General features: G+C 44.3%; 1 long non-coding RNA gene across 10 annotated transcripts in view; it reads right to left on the bottom strand.

The window, feature by feature from the left end:
* The window catches only part of LOC307185334, a 3,778,167-nt gene that overhangs the window by 3,226,495 nt on the left and 524,851 nt on the right, over positions 1-26,821 (bottom strand). Inside the window, exon 1 of one of the 10 annotated variants that reach the window (XR_013827997.1) lies at positions 17,040-17,122. The exons of the other annotated variants lie outside the window; for them this stretch is intronic. This is a non-coding gene — a long non-coding RNA (uncharacterized lncRNA). Of the gene's footprint in view, positions 1-17,039; positions 17,123-26,821 lie in introns of those variants that run through there. 10 annotated transcript variants of the gene reach the window in all.

The raw sequence follows: 26,821 nt of genomic DNA, 5'->3' as shown, positions 1-26,821 counted from the left end.
CCTGAAGCCAGCCTGCGGTATGGCGGCCAGGTCACAAGAAAGCGAGTTGAAGAAAGGAGCTCAGGGGCACTGTAATTCACAAACCTGCAGAGTTATAAATGACAGCTATCGTCCAAAAATAGACTGAAGTAAGGCTGCCAAGAGGACTTGAAAGCGGGGCAGAATTGCAGGAAACCGATTTCAGGAGGTAGACTGGAATTGCATTGAAAGCATAGGAAAAGAGGCAGAACGTCCACAATGATGCACTTGGCCAAAAAGGGCGTATACGTTTTTTCCTGAATATATTCAGGAAAAAACGCATACACCCTTTTTGGCCAACCAAGCAAACTTGCAAAGGAAATCTGCACTACAATGAAGTCTCACTTCCCCCCGGTCAAAAGGGCCATCTGAAAAAAGTGTAAAATCCAGAAAGGCAGGACAGGACATGGAGAACTGGGAGCCTTGTTATGCTGATGGGCGGGATGTAAATTGCCAACAGACACTCAGGAGAAGTGTATGGTGTTTCCTGAAACATCTAAAAAACAAAGCAACAGAGCCTAGGGCACTTCCACTTATGGTCCTATAGCTTAGGGAAATTAATATCAAAAAGACACAGCAACCCCAAAATTTGGGACAGCTCTTTTTACAGGAATCTCTTCTACGGCACAAGTTAAATATCCCAGAGAGCAAATAATGGATAAAGAAGTTGCGGTACTTCTGTACAACAGAATACCACTCAGCAATGAAATCTATGTCACCAGGCCCGTACCAGCATAATGAGTGCATTGAGGCACGATGATTCTAAGTGAAATAAGTCACACAGAAAAAGAAACATCATAAGGTATCACTAATACACGGAATGTGAACTTGGCTACACATGAACTGAATTACAAAACAGAAGAGGGTCTCAAGTTTAGAAAACCAACTTATGCCTGCTTAAGGGGGAAGGTGAGTTGGGGTGCTGCATAAAAGCAGAGTTTGAAATTAGCACAGATACCGTTCCATAAGCCAAATATGGAATAGACAAGAGCTACCCCTTGCTCAACGAAATGGATTCAACAATGAGGTATCACCTCACACCTGGTAGAATAGGCATCATTGAAAATCTACAAACAAAAAATGCTGCAAAGGGTGTGGAGAAAAGGAACCCTCTTCCACTATTGTTGGGAATATAAATTGATACAGTCATTATGGAGAACAATATGGAATTTCTTAAGAAACTAACAATAGAATTACCATATGATACAGCAATCCCAGTACTGGACATATACCCAGACAAAACCATAAATCAAAAAGAGTCATTCACCGCAATGTTCATTGCATCACTATTTACAATATCGAGGTAATGGAAGCAACCTAAATGCCCACAGACAGACGAATGCATAAAGCTGTGGTACATATATAAAATGGAATATTACTAAGCCATGAAAAGGAATGAAATTGGGTCATTTGTAGAGACGTCGATGGATCTAGAGACTGTCATACAGAGTGAAGTAAGTCAGAAAGAGAAAAACAAATCTTGTATATTCATGCATATATGTGGAACCTAGAAAAACTGTACAGATTAACCATTTTGCAAGGCATAAATAGAGCAACAGATGTAGACAACAAACGTATGGACAACAAGGGGGGAAAGCTGTTGGGGGGGTGGTGGTGGGAGGAGTTGAGAGACTGGGATTGGCATGTATACATTTATATGTATAAAATAGATAACCAATAAGAACCTGCTGTATAAAAATATAAAATAAAATTCAAAATTAAAAAGAAGTAAAATTTAAAAAATAAAACAGAAAAAACAATTATTCCCTGCACATACATGTATTTATATGAATAAATTATTTCCATGCTTATATCTGTAAATACAAAAAAGAGGAATAAAATCTACCTTGAACCAAAAACGAAAAAGAGAAAAAAAACACAGAACCCACCAGTTACACAGAGGAAAACCGTATCAGGGCACTTGCTCCAGTTGTAAACAATTCTGAAGTTGGTCAGTGGTGGGGAATCGTCTCCCATTCAGCCAGCAGCCCCCACGCAACAAGCGTCCTCATTGCAAAGCTGGGGCACCGTGCCGAGGCATCTGTGAGTAAACGTGAGCTGAGCCCCAGGCCAGTTGCTGCTGAACTATTCCCACCCGTCCCAGGTAAAACACCTGAATATATACAAGGACTTGAAAGCCTAGAGGAAGGGCCATAGAGCCACACGAGTGACAGCATGCCGGCCGACTTGGTGCCTGCAGGCCAGCCAGGATGGTCCTGGCCCTGGGTGCTCTTCTGGCAGATTTCCATTTCCCTGCCTGAGATACCCGTCCTGTCCCTGCCCCCACTGCTTTTTTCCTTCCTCACCTCTGCCCAGGGAGAAATTCCAGCAGCAGGTATGGGTGACACACCCTCTTCTTTAGCAGGTGGCAGCCTGGCAACTGCTGCAGAAAGTCCAGCAGAGCCCCACTCACACTGGGCCACCCACAAAGCCGTGGCCTCTCACTCCCTCCCACCAGCCCAGCCCCGAGACTGCTGACAGGGCAGAGAAAATGGCGTCAGGCACAGCTGCAGGGGCTCTTGCTGCCTGGAGTGGTATTTATATTGATCTCAACCCAGGCACACCTGGGGAGGGCTGGCCGGCACGGTAAGGCTGCCCAGGTCAGCCAATCATCACCCCTCAGGGGCTCACAGTTGCAGAAAATGGAACTTGCTGAACCGGCCAGGTCCAAGGAACAGGTGTGGGCTCCTGAGAGTCAGGATAGACAAGGGGCTGCAGCTTTGGCTTGTTTTCTAATCATTTTATCTGGCCCATGAGTGGGAGACAACTTCAAGAAAACCCTCTCCTAATGAGAGGAACCCAGGAGTCAGGGAGAGGAGGGGTGGGTGGTGGTTGGAGACAGAGACCTGGTGCCCCGGGTGCAGTGGAAGTCTCTGGAAGACCAGGTGGAGGGAGGCCTCACGGAGTGATGCCCAGGGTCACAGACCTGTCGCAGCTGCTGTTTGTTAGTTCAAGTCCTGCTCTGAGGTGCTCTGTGTCAGCTCTGAGCGACAGGTGAGCTGGGGGTGCTCTGCAATGAGGGCTATGTGCACGGTTCCTGTGTGCCCAGCCCTGCCACGGTACCTGCAAGGGTAGCTCTGTATCCTGGGAGGGGCCTGACCACGAGAGCCCCGTGGGCTGGGGTGGGGGTGGGGTACCTGCCCAGGTGAGCTCCATATTCTGGGATTGGTCTGACCACGAGAGCCCCATGGGCTGCTGGGGACCTGGTAAAGGATGTCAGGACAGTCAGTGAAGCCACCGAGGATATTCCTCCAGTTGCTCCTAATTCCTACACCCTGCTGGTCATTCTACCAACCACCAGGACATGGTATTCTGTATTAGTCTTCAATGATGCCTTCTTTTGTATTCCATTAGTCCCAGAGTCACAAGAAATTTTGGCTTGTGAGTGGCAGGACTCAACATACAACTAAAACAATACTTCCGGGCCGTCTGGCCCCAAGGGTGCAAAAATTCCCACACCATCTTTGGGGAAAGCTTAGCTAAAGACCTAAAAGTTCTACCTCTGGAAAAGGAAACCCTCCTTCAATATGCAGACGACATTCTGATCACCAGCCCTACTAAGGAGGCCTCTGAACTACCAAGCCAATAAAGGATAGAAGTTGTCCAAGAAAAAGCTCAAATATCACAGACTGCGGTGACCTGCCTGGGCTTCATTCTCACAGAAGGTCAGAGAAGCCCATCCCAGGAAAGGGAAGAAACCATTTTCAGCCTTACCCCTTTCTAAAACTAGAAGACAGCTTAGGGGTTCCTGGGGAGGCCAGGGTTTGCTGCTTCTGGATCCCTAACTACAGTCTACTAGCTGGGCCTCTATATGAAACACTGAAAGGAAAAGATGATGATCCTTTTGAATAGAATCCAGAAGTGGCCTTTCAAGAATGGAAAGAGCAGTCAATTCAGACCCTTGCCCTGGAACTCCCTAATTTAGCTAAACCCTTTGACCTTTACATTCCCGGTGAAAGGTGAATCGCCATTGGAGAATTAGTGCAAAAACTGGGACCACTTGAAATGGAACAATGCAAGAATGCCATCCAGGTAGGATAAACTACGGTCACTAAGGGGCTTGGCCCACTGCCACATCTGGCCAAGATACTGGCGGTATCTAAAAACCTGGAAATCAGCAGCCCAAAAGGCCACCTCCCTCCTAAGGGAAAAGGACCCCACGTGGTGATCCTAACCACCAACCATGCCCTGAAGTTGCAGGGTTCGCTCCGTGGGCACACCGACCTCGAGTGAGGAGGCCCTCCAACTCCAACATCCAGAGAGATAACCGGGGGCAACAGGGCACCATGACGACTCGTGTGAACATCACTTGACCTGGAGTTTCTCTCATAAAACAACAAGAGTGTGTCCCAAAAGAGTAGACTACTGCTTGCAGGACTTACTGCACCCAGAGGGGAGCTAATAATCTTGGCGGGGGAACAGTATACCACACTGTCACCATAGAAAAGCCTACAGACACCGTGATGATGGTGGCCAATAAGACCGGCTGGACTCCTGTTTACTTCAAAAGGCTGTTGACTCAGTAGCCATCATGGTCCTTGATCACCACTGACCCTGGACTGTCTGGGAGTTGAGCGGGCAGGGCTCTGACACCTGGTGCTGTTTGTACGTTAATTCAGGGGCCTAACTGAAGAAAGCGCAGACTACTGGTCAGAGCATCTAGGCTGGCAGAGACGGTCAGCCTAAGGTGGCCGAACAAATGTGGGGCGGGGTGAAACCGGTCCCCACAGCGTCTCTGCACATCTCTTTCCTGGACCCTTAAAGGTCATTAGAATCTATAACACTTCCAATGCTGGTGCTCAGGTGGACGAGCAGGGAGGCAGGGGTCCTGGGGACAATCAACGTCACCGGGAGGCTGCTGGGGAGAAGCTCTGACCCTCGCCCCAGGGTATGAGGGCTCCCAACTCAGCACTCAGCAGTTACAGAAGAAGGGTCTGCACCCTCAGCACTCAAAGAATGAGGAACGGGACAAAAGGCAGAGGAGGGATTTGTCCCCAGCAAAGCCCATTAAAAATCCCTGGGAGATAAAAATAGAATCTGGGCAATAAAGTCAAGTCTAACCTTTTTTATCCTTTGTGCTTTGTCTAATTTCACGTGCTCCTAGGGTCCCGCATGCAGAGGTTCCACACCCGGCACTTCAGACCAGATTTCCTAGTGCAGAATGGCTGGGTCGACATCTCAGCTCCTGGGGCCCAGTGCAGACTCCACGATATAGAGCCTGAGCTACAGCCAACCCGGCCCTCGAGAGCTCCGCCGCCTCCCTCCCTCCCACTGACTCTGACAGGATCTCTACACAGCAGCCCAGCCCACAGCCCACGGGGTAGTGCATGCTCTCACCTCTCCATTCTCTGATCAAAATATAAAGTTTCCTTTGCTTGTGAACCAAACTCAGTCTCGATCTGTTGGCCCCAATGACACTGGGCAGGGGGACACTTGTTGGGGTCCACTCTGGAGGATCAGTAACAGAAATTGAGACTATTGTAACCTCAATGAACAGATGTGTGAGCCAAACTGTAGTTAACATAGAACAGTGTATAAGGCTCGGGTAAAATAAGATGTTTTTAACACTTCCATTTGATATTTCCATCACTTTTTATAAGCAAGTTCAGTGAAAAGGTTTGTCTTATTTGTCAGGTCAATATTAGAGAAACGAAGTGATTTCTTTCCAAGGATGTACAGCTAATAATCTTGGTTAAACCTTCAATCTTGTTTTAAATGTTTTTCCATTGAAAATGATACCTCTCTTTCAGCTCCCCCATTTCTGAGAAGTATAAAATCTTATAATTTATTATTACCAAAGGGGAAAGGTGGGAGGAGGGATAAATTAACAGTTTGGAATGAACACATACACACTGCTATGTATAAAATAGATCATCAACAAGGAACTACTGTATAGCACAGGGAACTACACTCAACATTTTGCAATAACCTATAAGGGGAAATAATCTGAAAAAGAATAGATATTTTTATTGACATCATCTATCAATGACAGTTAAAGTGTAGCCTAAGGGAAGCTGGTGGTGAGTGCTTCTGACCCTGAAGACTTCAATCATCTAAAGTTTGGACTCTGCCTACTTCCCAAGGCCCTTAATGAACATATGTGTAGCCGTAGCTTAAAAACTTCCCCAGTTTGGGTTTCGGGGAGACACTGATTTTGAAAAAGCCCTGGTGTTCTCCTTACATGAATGGGACTCTTCCTACTGCTAAAACATGTCTGTCACACCCAGAGGATGGTATACCGTCTGATCGGGAAGAGTTTGGAAAAGGCATCTCATCTCCTCATCTCCTGGTGCTCGGGTTCACCCCTCCAGCGTCTTTACTAACAGTCTCCCCACTTGGAGATGTCAGCACTGTCAACATCCTGTTGCGTACAGTTTGGAATTTGTCCAGAGGATGAAGCGGAAGGATGAGGAACAATGAGAGACAAGTCCTAGGTGTTCAGACAGGCACATGTCACTCTAATTTCCAATCAGGAAGACGAATTGACCAAAGGCTAGGGTTGCCCATGGAAACAGTATAGGGCTTGAGGAAATCCCGCTGCTTTGTGGCCAGTTCCCATAAACACGAGTTGAACAATGGAACTCAGGGGCAGTAAAATTCACAAAACTGCAGAGTTGAAAATATCCATCACTGAAAAATGTCTTGAGGAAAGTCAGAGAAAAGGACTTGTAAGCAAGGGAGAATGGCAGGAAAGGGATTTGAGGAGGTAGAAAGGACTCGCCATTAAGCACAAGAAAAGGAGCTGAACATTGCCAACATTGCAGTTGGCCAAAAAGGGTGTATGCGTTCTTTTCTGTATATATTCAAGAAAAGGGCATACACTTTTTTAGCCAACCAAACAGGTGGGCACTGGAAGTCAATACCACAAAAGATATCACTTCGCATCAGTCAGAAGAGCCATCCTCATAAAGCGTAAACAACAGAAATGCAGGACAGGGCAACGAGAAGAGGGAGCCCTGTGAGACTTATAGTGGAAATGTATATTGCCAACGGCCATTCTGGAGAAGTGTATTGTGTTTACTAAAGCATCTAAAAAATGAGCTACAGAGCATAGGGCACTTGCACTCATGGGCGTATATCTTGGGAAAAACAAAAATCGAGAGGACACAGGCACCCCAATGTTTACCCCCTCTCTGTTTAAAAGATCCTCGACTAGGATATAACTTAAATGTCTCTGGAGGGAAAAAATGGATAGAGATGTGGTACTTAGGTAGAGTGGAATATTATTCAGCCTGGAAATCAATGAAATATGGCCAGTTGTAACAACTCCGGAGGAGTTACGTATGATCATTCTAAGTGACAGAATTCAAAAAGAAAAAGACACATATCATAAGATATCACTTAAAGGTGGAATCCAAAATGGCTACACATGAAATAAATTACAAAACAAAAACATAGTCAAATATGTAGAAAACACGCATAAGGCTGCTAAACGGGAAAGGTGGGGAGGGGTGAGGCATCATCCAGGAGGTTGAAATTAGCAAAGATACCATTCCAAATACCAAACTGATAATCAACAAGGCCTACACGGTAGCTAAAAGAACTGCACTCAGCACACTCAAGTCACCGGAAAAGAATATATACGACTGGTAAGAATCTGAAAAAGAATTTATTGATGTCTCTCTGTACGCGAATCAAGTGGATGTACAGCAGCAAGAAACAGAGCTTTGAAAATCAGCTGTAACCAATATAGTAATAAATTGAAAAAAATAAACGACAGAGAGACAGAGAAAACCTCTTACAACTTTTCCTCAGGGACGGTGATGCAACATGGATTGAACACATCTAGACCCACAGCAGGATGAGACATAAGGCTGGAAACTGTTTGCGCTAAGAGAAATGTGAGGTTGGGTGAGGAAATGCACACCCTTTAAAGTAATACTACCTGGTACCCATTCAATGGGTCCCAAATCTGCAGGTTCAAGGGATCTTCCTACAGCTAAAACATGCATGGAAAACCCAGAGGACTGTACACCATGTGATCGGGAGATGTGTCTAAAATGCACCTCATTTATCCTCTCCTGGTGCTCCTGTTCACCATTCCAGCCACGCTACTTAGAATCTCCCCACTTGGAGAATCAGCACATTTAAACTTCTGTTTCACACATTTTGCAAATTGTGAGGAGGATGAACGGGAAGAGGGGGAACCAATGAGAGAAGAGTTGTAGGGGTTTGGACGGGCACATATCACTCTAATTTCCCATTAAGAATAAGAATTAAAGAAAGGCTCAGCCTGCCTCGCCGGAGCCAAAATAGGGCCTGAAGCAATCCTGCGGGTTTGAGGCCAGCTCACAAAAGAGCAACTTAAAAAATGGAGCTCAGGGTCACTGCAATTCACAAACCTGCAGAGTTATAAATGAAAACTAACGTCCAAAAATATGTTGAGGTAAGGCAAAGAAGAGGATCTGAATGCAAGACAGAATTGCAAGAAACAGATTTCAAGAGATAGATTGGACTCGTCTTTAACGCACATGAAAAGCGGCAGAATTTCGACAATGATGCAGTTGGCCCAAAAGGGCGTATGCGTTTTTTCCTGATTATATCCAGGAAAAAACGCATACGCACTTTATGGGCAACGAAGCAAGCAAGCAATGCAAATGTGCACAACAAAGAAGTCTCACTTCCCACCGGTCAAAAGGGCCATCCTAAAAAATTGTAAAAACCAGAAATGCAGGACAGGCCATGGAGAACAGGGAGCCTTTATACGCTGATGGGCGGGATGTAAATTGCCAACAGACACTTGGGAGAAGTGTATGGTGTTTCCTGAAACATCTAAAAAACAGAGCTACAGAGCATAGGACACTTCCAATCATGGGAGTATATCTAGGGAAGTCTAAAAATCAACAAGACACAAGCACACCACAGTTTAGGGCTACTCTGTTTACAAGAACCTCAACTTCAGTACACCTTAAATATCCCAGGAAAGAGAACAATGGATAAAGAAGATGTGGTACTTATGTACAATGGAATATCTCTTCACCATGAAATCAATGTAATAAGGCTAGTAGAAGGATAAAGAGTGGATTTAGGTCCGATAATACTACTTGAAATAAGTCAAACAGAAAAAGAAACATATCATAAGATATCACTTATAGAGGGAGGGTAAATATGGCTGCACAAGAAATGAATTACAGAACAGAACAGTGTCTCACATTTAGAAAACACACTTATGTCAGCTTAAGGGGAAAGGAGAGGTGGGGTGATGCATAAAACCAGAGTTTGAAATTAGCACAGATACCGTTCAATAAACCAAATAGGTATTAGACAAGATCTACACCTTGCTCAATGAACTGGCCTCAACACACCCTATACACCGCAGAGAAATATATCTGAGGAATAAGAATCTTAAAACCCATGTATTGATATATCTCCATAAGGGAATCAAGTGTGTGCAGAGCGGCACAAACACAGCAGTGAAAAGGAGCTAAACCCCATTATAGAAATAAATTTTAAAAACAAAACGCTGAAACAATGAAAGAGAGAAAAATTCTTACAAAATTCGCTCAGGGGCTGTGATGCAACCTGGATTGACCACATATAAACCCACAGCTGGATAAGACATAAGGCTGGACACTTGGGGCTGACAGGATTGGTGAGCTTTGGTGAGAAACTGCCGAAAGTTTAATGCAATACTTCATGCTACTCAGTCCAAGGGTCCCAACACTCCAGGTTGAAGGGAATCTTCCTACAGCTAAACCATGCTTGGGAAACCCAGCGACTGGTATACCATATGATCGGGAAAGGTTTCTAAAACGCACCTCATTTTTCCTCTCCTGGGGCTCCAGATCGACATTCCAGCCGCTTTACTAACAACATCCCCACATGGAGTCAATGCCTTTAAGTTCTGGTATCGCACAGTCTGCAGTTAGTGCAGAGGATGAATGGGAATAGGGGGAACCAGTGAGAAACTAGCTGTAGCGGTTTCCATGGGCACATGTCATTCTAATATCACATCAGTAAGAAGAATTAACCAAAGGCACAGCAAGGTGCCCCAGAAGAAAAATAGGGCTTCAAGGAATCCTGTGGTTACGGGGCAAGACCACAAAAATAAGAGCTAAAAAATGGAGCTAAGGGCCACTGCAATTCAAAAACCTGCAGAGTTATAAAGGCCAACTATTTTTAAAAAATATATTGAGGTAAGGCTATGAAGAGGCATTGAAAGCAAGGCAGAATTGCAGGAAACCGATTTCAGGAGGTAGACTGGAATTGCATTGAAAACATATGAAGAGAGTCACAAACTCGACAATGATGCACTTGGCCAAAAAGGGCGTATGCGTTTTTTCCTGAATATATTCAGGAAAAAACGCATACGCCCTTTTTGGCCAACCAAGCAAGCTTGCAAAGGAAATCTGCACTACAATGAAGTCTCACTTCCCCCCGTCAAAAGGGCCATCTGAAAAAAGTGTAAAATCCAGAAAGGCAGGACAGACCATGGAGAACTGGGAGCCTTGTTATGCTGATGGGCGGGATGTAAATTGCCAACAGACACTCGGGAGAAGTGTATGGTGTTTCCTGAAACATCTAAAAAACAAAGCAACAGAGCCTAGGGCACTTCCACTTATGGTCCTATAGCTTAGGGAATTTAAAATCAAAAAGACACAGCCACCCCAAAGTTTGGAACGGCTCTGTTTACAAGAACCTCGTTTACAGTACAAGTTCAACATCGCAGAAAGTGAAAAATGGATAAAGAAGTTGTGGTATTTACTTACAAAGCAATATCACTCAGCAATGAAATCTGTGTCATCAGGCCCTTAGCAGCACAATGAGTGGATTCAGGTATGATGATTCTAACTGAAATAAGTCACACAGAAAAAGAAACATCATAAGATATCAGTAATACACGGAATGTAAACTTGGCTACACAGGAACTGAATTACAGAACAGAACAGGGTCTCAAATTTAGAAAACCAACTTATGCTTGCTTAAGGGTAAAGGTGAGTTGGGGTGCTGCATAAAACCAGAGATTGAAATGAGCACAGATAAAGTTCCTTAAGCCAAATATGGAATAGACAAGAGCTACTCCTTGCTCAACGAAATGGACTCAACACCGCATATTAAACGCCTAAGAATGTACCTGACTTGTAAGTATCTTAAAACCTATGGATTGCTATGTCTCCGAAAGAGAATCAAGCATGTGTACAGGGGCATAAACGCAGCAGTGATAGGATTGGAGAGGTTCGGTGAGCAAATGAAGACCCTTTGAAGTCATATTGCATGGTACCCATTCCACGGGTTTCAACTACCCAGGTTTAAGGTATTCTTCCTTCAGCTAAAACATTCATGTGGAACCTAGAGTATGATCAACCATGTGATCGGGAGACGTGTTCAAATATGTCTCAGTTTTCGTACCCTGGTACTCTGGTGCAACATTCCAGACGCTTTACTAACACTCTCCCGACTTGGAGAGTCAGTCCCTTTAACCTCCTGTTTGGCCCAGTTTGCAATTTCTGCGGAAGATGAACAGGAATAGCGAGAACCAATGAGAGACTAGCTGGAGGTGTCTGGACGGGCAAATTTAACTCTCATTTCCCACCAGGAAGAGGAATTAACCAAAGGCTCAGCGTGCCGTGCCGGAACCAGATTAGGGCCTGAAGCCATCCTGCGGTGTTGCGGCCAGCTCACAAGAAAGCGAGTTGAAGAAAGGAGCTCAGGGGCACTGTAATTCACAAACCTGCAGAGTTATAAATGACAGCTATCGTCCAAAAATAGACTGAAGTAAGGCTGCCAAGAGGACTTGAAAGCAGGGATGAATTGCAGGAAACCGATTTCAGGAGGTAAACTGGAATTGCATTGAAAGCGTAGGAAAAGAGGCAGAACGTCCACAATGATGCACTTGGCCAAAAAGGGCGTATGCGTTTTTTCCTGAATATATTCAGGAAAAAACGCATACGCCCTTTTTGGCCAACCAAGCAAGCTTGCAAAGGAAATCTGCACTACAATGAAGTCTCACTTCCCCCCGGTCAAAAGGGCCATCTGAAAAAAGTGTAAAATCCAGAAAGGCAACAGGCCATTGAGAACTGGGAGCCTTGTTATGCTGATGGGCGGGATGTAAATTGCCAACAGACACTTGGGAGAAGTGTATGGTGTTTCCTGAAACATCTAAAAAACAAAGCAACAGAGCCTAGGGCACTTCCACTTATGGTCCTATAGCTTAGGGAAATTAAAATCAAAAAGACACAGCCACCCCAAAGTTTGGGACGCCTCTGTTTACAAGAACCTCGTTTACCGTACAAGTTCAATATCACAGAAAGTGAAAAATGGATAAAGAACTTGTGGTAATTACGTACAATGCAGTATCACTCAGCAATGAAATCTATGTAATCAGGCCCGTAGCAGCATAATGAGTGGATTCAGGTACGACGATTCTAACTGAAATAAGTCACACAGAAAAAGAAACATCATAAGATATCACTAATACACGGAATGTAAACTTGGCTACACAGGAACTGCATTCCAAAACAGAACAGGGTCTCAAATTTAGAAAACCAACTTATGCTTGCTTAGGGGGAAAGTTGAGTTGGGGTGCTGCATAAAACCAAGATTGAAATGAGCACAGATAAAGTTCCTTAAGCCAAATATGGAATAGACAAGAGCTACTCCTTGCTCAACGAAATGGACTCAAAACACCATATTAAACGCCTAAGAATGTACCTGACTAGTAAGTATCTTAAAACCTATGGATTGCTATGTCTCCAAAAGAGAATCAAGCGTGTGTACAGGGGCATAAACGAAGCAGTGATAGGATTGGAGAGGTTCGGTGAGCAAATGAAGACCGTTTGAAGTCATATTGCATGGTACCCATTACACGGGTCTGCACTCTCCAGGTTTAAGGTATTCTTCCTTCAGCTAAAACATGCATGTGGAACCCAGAGTATGATCAACCATGTGAACGGGAGACGTGTTCAAATATGTCTCAGTTTTCCTCCCCTGGTACTCGGGTGCAACATTCCAGACGCTTTAATAACACCCTCCCCACTTGGAGAGTCAGTCCCTTTAACCTCCTGTTTGGCCCAGTTTGCAATTTCTGCGGAAGATGAACAGGAATAGCGAGAACCAATGAGAGGCTAGCTGGAGGTGTCTGGACGGGCAAATTTAACTCTCATTTCCCACCAGGAAGAGGAATTAACCAAAGGCTCAGCATGCCGGGCCGGAACCAGATTAGGGCCTGAAGCCATCCTGCGGTGTTGCGGCCAGCTCAAAAGAAAGCGAGTTGAAGAAAGGAGCTCAGGGGCACTGTAATTCACAAACCTGTAGAGTTATAAATGACAGCTATCGTCCAAAAATAGACTGAAGTAAGGCTGCCAAGAGGACTTGAAAGCGGGGCAGAATTGCAGGAAACCGATTTCAGGAGGTAGACTGGAATTGCATTGAAAGCATAGGAAAAGAGGCAGAACGTCCACAATGATGCACTTGGCCAAAAAGGGCGTATGCGTTTTTTCCTGAATATATTCAGGAAAAAACGCATACGCCCTTTCTGGCCAACCAAGCAAGCTTGCAAAGGAAATCTGCACTACAATAAAGTCTCACTTCCCCCCGGTCAAAAGGGCCATCTGAAAAAAGTGTAAAATCCAGAAAGGCAGGACAGGCCATGGAGAACTGGGAGCCTTGTTATGCTGATGGGCGGGATGTAAATTGCCAACAGACACTCGGGAGAAGTGTATGGTGTCTCCTGAAACATCTAAAAAACAAAGCAACAGAGCCTAGGGCACTGCCACTTATGGTCCTATAGCTTAGGGAAATTAAAATCAAAAAGACACAGCCACCCCAAAGTTTGGAACGGCTCTGTTTACAAGAACCTCGTTTACAGTACAAGTTCAACATCGCAGAAAGTGAAAAATGGATAAAGAAGTTGTGGTATTTACTTACAAAGCAATATCACTCAGCAATGAAATCTATGTCATCAGGCCCTTAGCATCACAATGAGTGGATTCAGGTATGATGATTCTAACTGAAGTAAGTCACACAGAAAAAGAAACATCATAAGATATCATTAATACACGGAATGTAAACTTGGCTACACAGGAACTGAATTACAGAACAGAACAGGGTCTCAAATTTAGAAAAGCAACTTATGCTTGCTTACGGGGAAAGGTGAGTTGGGGTGCTGCATAAAACCAGAGATTGAAATGAGCACAGATAAAGTTCCTTAAGTCAAATATGGAATAGACAAGAGCTACTCCTTGCTCAACGAAATGGACTCAACACCGCATATTAAACGCCTAAGAATGTACCTGACTAGTAAGTATCTTAAAACCTATGGATTGCTATGTCTCCGAAAGAGAATCAAGCATGTGTACAGGGGCATAAACGCAGCAGTGATAGGATTGGAGAGGTTCGGTGAGCAAATGAAGACCCTTTGAAGTCATATTGCATGGTACCGATTACACGGGTCTCAACTCTCCAGGTTTAAGGTATTCTTCCTTCAGCTAAAACATGCATGTGGAACCCAAGTATGATCAACCATGTGAACGGGAGACGTGTTCAAATATGTCTCAGTTTTCCTCCCCTGGTACTCGGGTGCAACATTCCAGACGCTTTAATAACACTCTCCCCACTTGGAGAGTCAACGCCTTTAACCTCCTGTTTGGCCCAGTTTGCAATTTCTGCGGAAGATGAACAGGAATAGCGAGAACCAATGAGAGGCTAGCTGGAGGTGTCTGGACGGGCAAATTTAACTCTCATTTCCCACCAGGAAGAGGAAATAACCAAAGGCTCAGCATGCCGTACCGGAACCAGATTAGGGCCTGAAGCCATCCTGCGGTGTTGCGGCCAGCTCAAAAGAAAGCGAGTTGAAGAAAGGAGCTCAGGGGCACTGTAATTCACAAACCTGCAGAGTTATAAATGACAGCTATCGTCCAAAAATAGACTGAAGTAAGGCTGCCAAGAGGACTTGAAAGCGGGGCAGAATTGCAGGAAACCGATTTCCGGAGGTAGACTGGAATTGCATTGAAAGCATAGGAAAAGAGGCAGAGCGTCCACAATGATGCACTTGGCCAAAAAGGGCGTATGCGTTTTTTCCAGAATATATTCAGGAAAAAACGCATACGCCCTTTTTGGCCAACCAAGCAAGCTTGCAAAGGAAATCTGCACTACAATGAAGTCTCACTTCCCCCCGGTTAAAAGGGCCATCTGAAAAAAGTGTAAAATCCAGAAAGGCAGGACAGGCCATGGAGAACTGGGAGCCTTGTTATGCTGATGGGCGGGATGTAAATTGCCAACAGACACTCGGGAGAAGTGTATGGTGTTTCCTGAAACATCTAAAAAACAAAGCAACAGAACCTAGGGCACTTCCACTTATGGTCCTATAGCTTAGGGAAATTAAAATCTAAAAGACACAGCCACCCCAAAGTTTGGAACGGCTCTGTTTACAAGAACCTCGTTTACAGTACAAGTTCAACATCGCAGAAAGTGAAAAATGGATAAAGAAGTTGTGGTATTTACTTACAAAGCAATATCACTCAGCAATGAAATCTGTGTCATCAGGCCCTTAGCAGCACAATGAGTGGATTCAGGTATGATGATTCTAACTGAAGTAAGTCACACAGAAAAAGAAACATCATAAGATATCAGTAATACACGGAATGTAAACATGGCTACACAGGAACTGAATTACAGAACAGAAAAGGGTCTCAAATTTAGAAAACCAACTTATGCTTGCTTAAGGGTAAAGGTGAGTTGGGGTGCTGCATAAAACCAGAGATTGAAATGAGCACAGATAAAGTTCCTTAAGTCAAATATGGAATAGACAAGAGCTACTCCTTGCTCAGCGAAATGGACTCAACACCGCATATTAAACGCCTAAGAATGTACCTGACTAGTAAGTATCTTAAAACCTATGGATTGTTATGTCTCCGAAAGAGAATCAAGCATGTGTACAGGGGCATAAACGCAGCAGTGATAGGATTGGAGAGGTTCGGTGAGCAAATGAAGACCCTTTGAAGTCATATTGCATGGTACCCATTCCACGGGTTTCAACTACCCAGGTTTAAGGTATTCTTCCTTCAGCTAAAACATGCATGTGGAACCTAGAGTATGATCAACCATGTGATCGGGAGTCGTGTTCAAATATGTCTCAGTTTTCGTACCCTGGTACTCGGGTGCAACATTCCAGACGCTTTACTAACACTCTCCCGACTTGGAGAGTCAGTCCCTTTAACCTCCTGTTTGGCCCAGTTTGCAATTTCTGCGGAAGATGAACAGGAATAGCGAGAACCAATGAGAGGCTAGCTGGAGGTGTCTGGATGGGCAAATTTAACTCTCATTTCCCACCAGGAAGAGGAATTAACCAAAGGCTCAGCGTGCCGTGCCGGAACAAGATTAGGGCCTGAAGCCATCCTGCGGTGTTGCGGCCAGCTCAACAGAAAGCGAGTTGAAGAAAGGAGCTCAGGGGCACTGTAATTCACAAACCTGCAGAGTTATAAATGACAGCTATCGTCCAAAAATAGACTGAAGTAAGGCTGCCAAGAGGACTTGAAAGCGGGGCAGAATTGCAGGAAACCGATTTCAGGAGGTAGACTGGAATTGCATTGAAAGCATAGGAAAAGAAGCAGAACGTCCACAATGATGCACTTGGCCAAAAAGGGCGTATGCGTTTTTTCCTGAATATATTCAGGAAAAAACGCATACGCCCTTTTTGGCCAACCAAGCAAGCTTGCAAAGGAAATCTGCACTACAATGAAGTCTCACTTCCCCCCGGTCAAAAGGGCCATCTGAAAAAAGTGTAAAATCCAGAAAGGCAGGACAGGCCATGGAGAACTGGGAGCCTTGTTATGCTGATGGGCGGGATGTAAATTGCCAACAACCACTCGGGAGAAGTGTATGGTGTTTCCTGAAACATCTAAAAAACAAAGCAACAGAACCTAGGGCACTTCCACTCATGGTCCTATAGCTTAGGGAAATTAAAATCAAAAAGACACAGCCACCCCAAAATTTGGAACGGCTCTGTTTACAAGAACCTCGTTTACAGTACAAGTTCAACATCGCAGAATGTGAAAAATGGATAAAGAAGTTGTGGTATTTACTTACAAAGCAATATCACTCAGCAATGAAATCTGTGTCATCAGGGCCTTAGCAGCACAATGAGTGGATTCAGGTATGATGATTCTAACTGAAGTAAGTCACAAAGAAAAAGAAACATCATAATTTATCAGTAATACACGGAATGTAAACTTGGCTACACAGGAACTGAATTACAGAACAGAACAGGGTCTCAAATTTAGAAAACCAACTTATGCTTGCTTAAGGGTAAAGGTGAGTTGGGGTGCTGCATAAAACCAGAGATTGAAATGAGCACAGATAAAGTTCCTTAAGTCAAATATGGAATAGACAAGAGCTACTCCTTGCTCAACGAAATGGACTCAACACCGCATATTAAACGCCTAAGAATGTACCTGACTAGTAAGTATCTTAAAACCTATGGATTGCTATGTCTCCGAAAGAGAATCAAGCATGTGTACAGGGGCATAAACGCAGCAGTGATAGGATTGGAGAGGTTCGGTGAGCAAATGAAGACCCTTTGAAGTCATATTGCATGGTACCCATTCCACGGGTTTCAACTACCCAGGCTTAAGGTATTCTTCCTTCAGCTAAAACATGCATGTGGAACCTAGAGTATGATCAACCATGTGATCGGGAGACGTGTTCAAATATGTCTCAGTTTTCGTACCCTGGTACTCGGGTGCAACATTCCAGACGCTTTACTAACACTCTCCCGACTTGGAGAGTCCGGCCCTTTAACCTCCTGTTTGGCCCAGTTTGCAATTTCTGTGGAAGATGAACAGGAATAGCGAGAACCAATGAGAGGCTAGCTGGAGGTGTCTGGATGGGCAAATTTAACTCTCATTTCCCACCAGGAAGAGGAATTAACCAAAGGCTCAGCGTGCCGTGCCGGAACCAGATTAGGGCCTGAAGCCATCCTGCGGTGTTGCGGCCAGGTCACAAGAAAGCGAGTTGAAGAAAGGAGCTCAGGGGCACTGTAATTCACAAACCTGCAGAGTTATAAATGACAGCTATCATCCAAAAATAGACTGAAGTAAGGCTGCCAAGAGGACTTGAAAGCGGGGCAGAATTGCAGGAAACCGATTTCAGGAGGTAGACAGGAATTGCATTGAAAGCATAGGAAAAGAGGCAGAACGTCCACAATGATGCACTTGGCCAAAAAGGGCGTATGCGTTTTTTCCAGAATATATTCAGGAAAAAACGCATACGCCCTTTTTGGCCAACCAAGCAAGCTTGCAAAGGAAATCTGCACTACAATGAAGTCTCACTTCCCCCCGGTCAAAAGGGCCATCTGAAAAAAGTGTAAAATCCAGAAAGGCAACAGGCCATTGAGAACTGGGAGCATTGTTATGCTGATGGGCGGGATGTAAATTGCCAACAGACACTCGGGAGAAGTGTATGGTGTTTCCTGAAACATCTAAAAAACAAAGCAACAGAGCCTAGGGCACTTCCACTTATGGTCCTATAGCTTAGGGAAATTAAAATCAAAAAGACACAGCCACCCCAAAGTTTGGAACGGCTCTGTTTACAAGAACCTCGTTTACAGTACAAGTTCAACATCGCAGAAAGTGAAAAATGGATAAAGAAGTTGTGGTATTCACTTACAAAGCAATATCACTCAGCAATGAAATCTATGTCATCAGGCCCTTAGCAGCACAATGAGTGGATTCAGGTATGATGATTCTAACTGAAATAAGTCACACAGAAAAAGAAACATCATAAGATATCAGTAATACACGGAATGGAAACTTGGCTACACAGGAACTGAATTACAGAACAGAACAGGGTCTCAAATTTAGAAAACCAACTTATGCTTGCTTAAGGGGAAAGGTGAGTTGGGGTGCTGCATAAAACCAGAGATTGAAATGAGCACAGATAAAGTTCCTTAAGCCAAATATGGAATAGACAAGAGCTACTCCTTGCTCAACGAAATGGACTCAACACCGCATATTAAACGCCTAAGAATGTACCTGACTAGTAAGTATCTTAAAACCTATGGATTGCTATGTCTCCGAAAGAGAATCAAGCATGTGTACAGGGGCATAAACGCAGCAGTGATAGGATTGGAGAGGTTCGGTGAGCAAATGAAGACCCTTTGAAGTCATATTGCATGGTACCCATTCCACGGGTTTCAACTACCCAGGTTTAAGGTATTCTTCCTTCAGCTAAAACATGCATGTGGAACCTAGAGTATGATCAACCATGTGATCGGGAGACGTGTTCAAATATGTCTCAGTTTTCCTCCCCTGGTACTCGGGTGCAACATTCCAGACGCTTTACTAACACTCTCCCCACTTGGAGAGTCAGTCCCTTTAACCTCCTGTTTGGCCCAGTTTGCAATTTCTGCGGAAGATGAACAGGAATAGCGAGAACCAATGAGAGGCTAGCTGGAGGTGTCTGGACGGGCAAATTTAACTCTCATTTCCCACCAGGAAGAGGAATTAACCAAAGGCTCAGCATGCCGGGCCGGAACCAGATTAGGGCCTGAAGCCATCCTGCGGTGTTGCGGCCAGGTCACAAGAAAGCGAGTTGAAGAAAGGAGCTCAGGGGCACTGTAATTCACAAACCTGCAGAGTTATAAATGACAGCTATCGTCCAAAAATAGACTGAAGTAAGGCTGCCAAGAGGACTTGAAAGCGGGGCAGAATTGCAGGAAACCAATTTCAGGAGGTAGACTGGAATTGCATTGAAAGCATAGGAAAAGAGGCAGAACGTCCACAATGATGCACTTGGCCAAAAAGGGCGTATGCGTTTTTTCCTGAATATATTCAGGAAAAAACGCATACGCCCTTTTTGGCCAACCAAGCAAGCTTGCAAAGGAAATCTGCACTACAATGAAGTCTCACTTCCCCCCGGTCAAAAGGGCCATCTGAAAAAAGTGTAAAATCCAGAAAGGCAGGACAGGCCATTGAGAACTGGGAGCCTTGTTATGCTGATGGGCGGGATGTAAATTGCCAACAGACACTCGGGAGAAGTGTATGGTGTTTCCTGAAACATCTAAAACACAAAGCAACAGAGCCTAGGGCACTTCCACTTATGGTCCTATAGCTTAGGGAAATTAAAATCCAAAAGACACAGCCACCCCAAAGTTTGGAACGGCTCTGTTTACAAGAACCTCGTTTACAGTACAAGTTCAACATCGCAGAAAGTGAAAAAAGGATAAAGAACTTATGGTACTTACGTACAATGCAGTATCACTCAGCAATGAAATCTATGTCATCAGGCCCGTAGCAGCATAATGAGTAGATTCAGGTACGATGATTCTAACTGAAATAAGTCACACGAAAAAGAAACATCATAAGATATCACTAATACACGGAATGTAAACTTGGCTACACAGGAACTGAATTACAGAACAGAGCAGGGTCTCAAATTTAGAAAACCAACTTATGCTTGCTTAAGGGGAAAGGTGAGTTGGGGTGCTGCATAAAACCAGAGATTGAAATGAGCACAGATAAAGTTCCTTAAGTCAAATATGGAATAGACAAGAGCTACTCCTTGCTCAACGAAATGGACTCAACACCGCATATTAAACGCCTAAGAATGTACCTGACTAGTAAGTATCGTAAAACCTATGGATTGCTATGTCTCTAAAAGAGAATCAAGCATGTGTACAGGGGCATAAACGCAGCAGTGATAGGATTGGAGAGGTTCGGTGAGCAAATGAAGACCCTTTGAAGTCATATTGCATGGTACCCATTCCACGGGTTTCAACTACCCAGGTTTTAGGTATTCTTCCTTCAGCTAAAACATGCATGTGGAACCTAGAGTATGATCAACCATGTGATCTGGAGACGTGTTCAAATATGTCTCAGTTTTCCTCCCCTGGTACTCGGGTGCAACATTCCAGACGCTTTACTAACACTCTCCCCACTTGGAGAGTCAGTCCCTTTAACCTCCTGTTTGGCCCAGTTTGCAATTTCTGCGGAAGATGAACAGGAATAGCGAGAACCAATGAGAGGCTAGCTGGAGGTGTCTGGACGGGCAAATTTAACTCTCATTTCCCACCAGGAAGAGGAATTAACCAAAGGCTCAGCATGCCATGCCGGAACCACATTAGGGCCTGAAGCCATCCTGCGGTGTTGCGGCCAGGTCACAAGAAAACGAGTTGAAGAAAGGAGCTCAGGGGCACTGTAATTCACAAACCTGCAGAGTTATAAATGACAGCTATCATCCAAAAATAGACTGAAGTAAGGCTGCCAAGAGGACTTGAAAGCGGGGCAGAATTGCAGGAAACCGATTTCAGGAGGTAGACAGGAATTGCATTGAAAGCATAGGAAAAGAGGCAGAACGTCCACAATGATGCACTTGGCCAAAAAGGGCGTATGCGTTTTTTCCAGAATATATTCAGGAAAAAACGCATACGCCCTTTTTGGCCAACCAAGCAAGCTTGCAAAGGAAATCTGCACTACAATGAAGTCTCACTTCCCCCCGGTCAAAAGGGCCATCTGAAAAAAGTGTAAAATCCAGAAAGGCAACAGGCCATTGAGAACTGGGAGCATTGTTATGCTGATGGGCGGGATGTAAATTGCCAACAGACACTCGGGAGAAGTGTATGGTGTTTCCTGAAACATCTAAAAAACAAAGCAACAGAGCCTAGGGCACTTCCACTTATGGTCCTATAGCTTAGGGAAATTAAAATCAAAAAGACACAGCCACCCCAAAGTTTGGAACGGCTCTGTTTACAAGAACCTCGTTTACAGTACAAGTTCAACATCGCAGAAAGTGAAAAATGGATAAAGAAGTTGTGGTATTCACTTACAAAGCAATATCACTCAGCAATGAAATCTATGTCATCAGGCCCTTAGCAGCACAATGAGTGGATTCAGGTATGATGATTCTAACTGAAATAAGTCACACAGAAAAAGAAACATCATAAGATATCAGTAATACACGGAATGGAAACTTGGCTACACAGGAACTGAATTACAGAACAGAACAGGGTCTCAAATTTAGAAAACCAACTTATGCTTGCTTAAGGGGAAAGGTGAGTTGGGGTGCTGCATAAAACCAGAGATTGAAATGAGCACAGATAAAGTTCCTTAAGCCAAATATGGAATAGACAAGAGCTACTCCTTGCTCAACGAAATGGACTCAACACCGCATATTAAACGCCTAAGAATGTACCTGACTAGTAAGTATCTTAAAACCTATGGATTGCTATGTCTCCGAAAGAGAATCAAGCATGTGTACAGGGGCATAAACGCAGCAGTGATAGGATTGGAGAGGTTCGGTGAGCAAATGAAGACCCTTTGAAGTCATATTGCATGGTACCCATTCCACGGGTTTCAACTACCCAGGTTTAAGGTATTCTTCCTTCAGCTAAAACATGCATGTGGAACCTAGAGTATGATCAACCATGTGATCGGGAGACGTGTTCAAATATGTCTCAGTTTTCCTCCCCTGGTACTCGGGTGCAACATTCCAGACGCTTTACTAACACTCTCCCCACTTGGAGAGTCAGTCCCTTTAACCTCCTGTTTGGCCCAGTTTGCAATTTCTGCGGAAGATGAACAGGAATAGCGAGAACCAATGAGAGGCTAGCTGGAGGTGTCTGGACGGGCAAATTTAACTCTCATTTCCCACCAGGAAGAGGAATTAACCAAAGGCTCAGCATGCCGGGCCGGAACCAGATTAGGGCCTGAAGCCATCCTGCGGTGTTGCGGCCAGGTCACAAGAAAGCGAGTTGAAGAAAGGAGCTCAGGGGCACTGTAATTCACAAACCTGCAGAGTTATAAATGACAGCTATCGTCCAAAAATAGACTGAAGTAAGGCTGCCAAGAGGACTTGAAAGCGGGGCAGAATTGCAGGAAACCAATTTCAGGAGGTAGACTGGAATTGCATTGAAAGCATAGGAAAAGAGGCAGAACGTCCACAATGATGCACTTGGCCAAAAAGGGCGTATGCGTTTTTTCCTGAATATATTCAGGAAAAAACGCATACGCCCTTTTTGGCCAACCAAGCAAGCTTGCAAAGGAAATCTGCACTACAATGAAGTCTCACTTCCCCCCGGTCAAAAGGGCCATCTGAAAAAAGTGTAAAATCCAGAAAGGCAGGACAGGCCATTGAGAACTGGGAGCCTTGTTATGCTGATGGGCGGGATGTAAATTGCCAACAGACACTCGGGAGAAGTGTATGGTGTTTCCTGAAACATCTAAAACACAAAGCAACAGAGCCTAGGGCACTTCCACTTATGGTCCTATAGCTTAGGGAAATTAAAATCCAAAAGACACAGCCACCCCAAAGTTTGGAACGGCTCTGTTTACAAGAACCTCGTTTACAGTACAAGTTCAACATCGCAGAAAGTGAAAAAAGGATAAAGAACTTATGGTACTTACGTACAATGCAGTATCACTCAGCAATGAAATCTATGTCATCAGGCCCGTAGCAGCATAATGAGTAGATTCAGGTACGATGATTCTAACTGAAATAAGTCACACGAAAAAGAAACATCATAAGATATCACTAATACACGGAATGTAAACTTGGCTACACAGGAACTGAATTACAGAACAGAGCAGGGTCTCAAATTTAGAAAACCAACTTATGCTTGCTTAAGGGGAAAGGTGAGTTGGGGTGCTGCATAAAACCAGAGATTGAAATGAGCACAGATAAAGTTCCTTAAGTCAAATATGGAATAGACAAGAGCTACTCCTTGCTCAACGAAATGGACTCAACACCGCATATTAAACGCCTAAGAATGTACCTGACTAGTAAGTATCGTAAAACCTATGGATTGCTATGTCTCTAAAAGAGAATCAAGCATGTGTACAGGGGCATAAACGCAGCAGTGATAGGATTGGAGAGGTTCGGTGAGCAAATGAAGACCCTTTGAAGTCATATTGCATGGTACCCATTCCACGGGTTTCAACTACCCAGGTTTTAGGTATTCTTCCTTCAGCTAAAACATGCATGTGGAACCTAGAGTATGATCAACCATGTGATCTGGAGACGTGTTCAAATATGTCTCAGTTTTCCTCCCCTGGTACTCGGGTGCAACATTCCAGACGCTTTACTAACACTCTCCCCACTTGGAGAGTCAGTCCCTTTAACCTCCTGTTTGGCCCAGTTTGCAATTTCTGCGGAAGATGAACAGGAATAGCGAGAACCAATGAGAGGCTAGCTGGAGGTGTCTGGACGGGCAAATTTAACTCTCATTTCCCACCAGGAAGAGGAATTAACCAAAGGCTCAGCATGCCATGCCGGAACCACATTAGGGCCTGAAGCCATCCTGCGGTGTTGCGGCCAGGTCACAAGAAAACGAGTTGAAGAAAGGAGCTCAGGGGCACTGTAATTCACAAACCTGCAGAGTTATAAATGACAGCTATCATCCAAAAATAGACTGAAGTAAGGCTGCCAAGAGGACTTGAAAGCGGGGCAGAATTGCAGGAAACCGATTTCAGGAGGTAGACAGGAATTGCATTGAAAGCATAGGAAAAGAGGCAGAACGTCCACAATGATGCACTTGGCCAAAAAGGGCGTATGCGTTTTTTCCAGAATATATTCAGGAAAAAACGCATACGCCCTTTTTGGCCAACCAAGCAAGCTTGCAAAGGAAATCTGCACTACAATGAAGTCTCACTTCCCCCCGGTCAAAAGGGCCATCTGAAAAAAGTGTAAAATCCAGAAAGGCAACAGGCCATTGAGAACTGGGAGCATTGTTATGCTGATGGGCGGGATGTAAATTGCCAACAGACACTCGGGAGAAGTGTATGGTGTTTCCTGAAACATCTAAAAAACAAAGCAACAGAGCCTAGGGCACTTCCACTTATGGTCCTATAGCTTAGGGAAATTAAAATCAAAAAGACACAGCCACCCCAAAGTTTGGAACGGCTCTGTTTACAAGAACCTCGTTTACAGTACAAGTTCAACATCGCAGAAAGTGAAAAATGGATAAAGAAGTTGTGGTATTCACTTACAAAGCAATATCACTCAGCAATGAAATCTATGTCATCAGGCCCTTAGCAGCACAATGAGTGGATTCAGGTATGATGATTCTAACTGAAATAAGTCACACAGAAAAAGAAACATCATAAGATATCAGTAATACACGGAATGGAAACTTGGCTACACAGGAACTGAATTACAGAACAGAACAGGGTCTCAAATTTAGAAAACCAACTTATGCTTGCTTAAGGGGAAAGGTGAGTTGGGGTGCTGCATAAAACCAGAGATTGAAATGAGCACAGATAAAGTTCCTTAAGCCAAATATGGAATAGACAAGAGCTACTCCTTGCTCAACGAAATGGACTCAACACCGCATATTAAACGCCTAAGAATGTACCTGACTAGTAAGTATCTTAAAACCTATGGATTGCTATGTCTCCGAAAGAGAATCAAGCATGTGTACAGGGGCATAAACGCAGCAGTGATAGGATTGGAGAGGTTCGGTGAGCAAATGAAGACCCTTTGAAGTCATATTGCATGGTACCCATTCCACGGGTTTCAACTACCCAGGTTTAAGGTATTCTTCCTTCAGCTAAAACATGCATGTGGAACCTAGAGTATGATCAACCATGTGATCGGGAGACGTGTTCAAATATGTCTCAGTTTTCCTCCCCTGGTACTCGGGTGCAACATTCCAGACGCTTTACTAACACTCTCCCCACTTGGAGAGTCAGTCCCTTTAACCTCCTGTTTGGCCCAGTTTGCAATTTCTGCGGAAGATGAACAGGAATAGCGAGAACCAATGAGAGGCTAGCTGGAGGTGTCTGGACGGGCAAATTTAACTCTCATTTCCCACCAGGAAGAGGAATTAACCAAAGGCTCAGCATGCCGGGCCGGAACCAGATTAGGGCCTGAAGCCATCCTGCGGTGTTGCGGCCAGGTCACAAGAAAGCGAGTTGAAGAAAGGAGCTCAGGGGCACTGTAATTCACAAACCTGCAGAGTTATAAATGACAGCTATCGTCCAAAAATAGACTGAAGTAAGGCTGCCAAGAGGACTTGAAAGCGGGGCAGAATTGCAGGAAACCAATTTCAGGAGGTAGACTGGAATTGCATTGAAAGCATAGGAAAAGAGGCAGAACGTCCACAATGATGCACTTGGCCAAAAAGGGCGTATGCGTTTTTTCCTGAATATATTCAGGAAAAAACGCATACGCCCTTTTTGGCCAACCAAGCAAGCTTGCAAAGGAAATCTGCACTACAATGAAGTCTCACTTCCCCCCGGTCAAAAGGGCCATCTGAAAAAAGTGTAAAATCCAGAAAGGCAGGACAGGCCATTGAGAACTGGGAGCCTTGTTATGCTGATGGGCGGGATGTAAATTGCCAACAGACACTCGGGAGAAGTGTATGGTGTTTCCTGAAACATCTAAAACACAAAGCAACAGAGCCTAGGGCACTTCCACTTATGGTCCTATAGCTTAGGGAAATTAAAATCCAAAAGACACAGCCACCCCAAAGTTTGGAACGGCTCTGTTTACAAGAACCTCGTTTACAGTACAAGTTCAACATCGCAGAAAGTGAAAAAAGGATAAAGAACTTATGGTACTTACGTACAATGCAGTATCACTCAGCAATGAAATCTATGTCATCAGGCCCGTAGCAGCATAATGAGTAGATTCAGGTACGATGATTCTAACTGAAATAAGTCACACGAAAAAGAAACATCATAAGATATCACTAATACACGGAATGTAAACTTGGCTACACAGGAACTGAATTACAGAACAGAGCAGGGTCTCAAATTTAGAAAACCAACTTATGCTTGCTTAAGGGGAAAGGTGAGTTGGGGTGCTGCATAAAACCAGAGATTGAAATGAGCACAGATAAAGTTCCTTAAGTCAAATATGGAATAGACAAGAG

The sequence above is a fragment of the Stenella coeruleoalba genome (assembly GCF_951394435.1).
Source record: "Stenella coeruleoalba genome assembly, chromosome: 4".
Classification (NCBI taxonomy): domain Eukaryota; kingdom Metazoa; phylum Chordata; class Mammalia; order Artiodactyla; family Delphinidae; genus Stenella; species Stenella coeruleoalba.
Note: the sequence above shows the minus strand (reverse complement) of the source record. Positions and strands in the feature narration are given on the sequence as shown.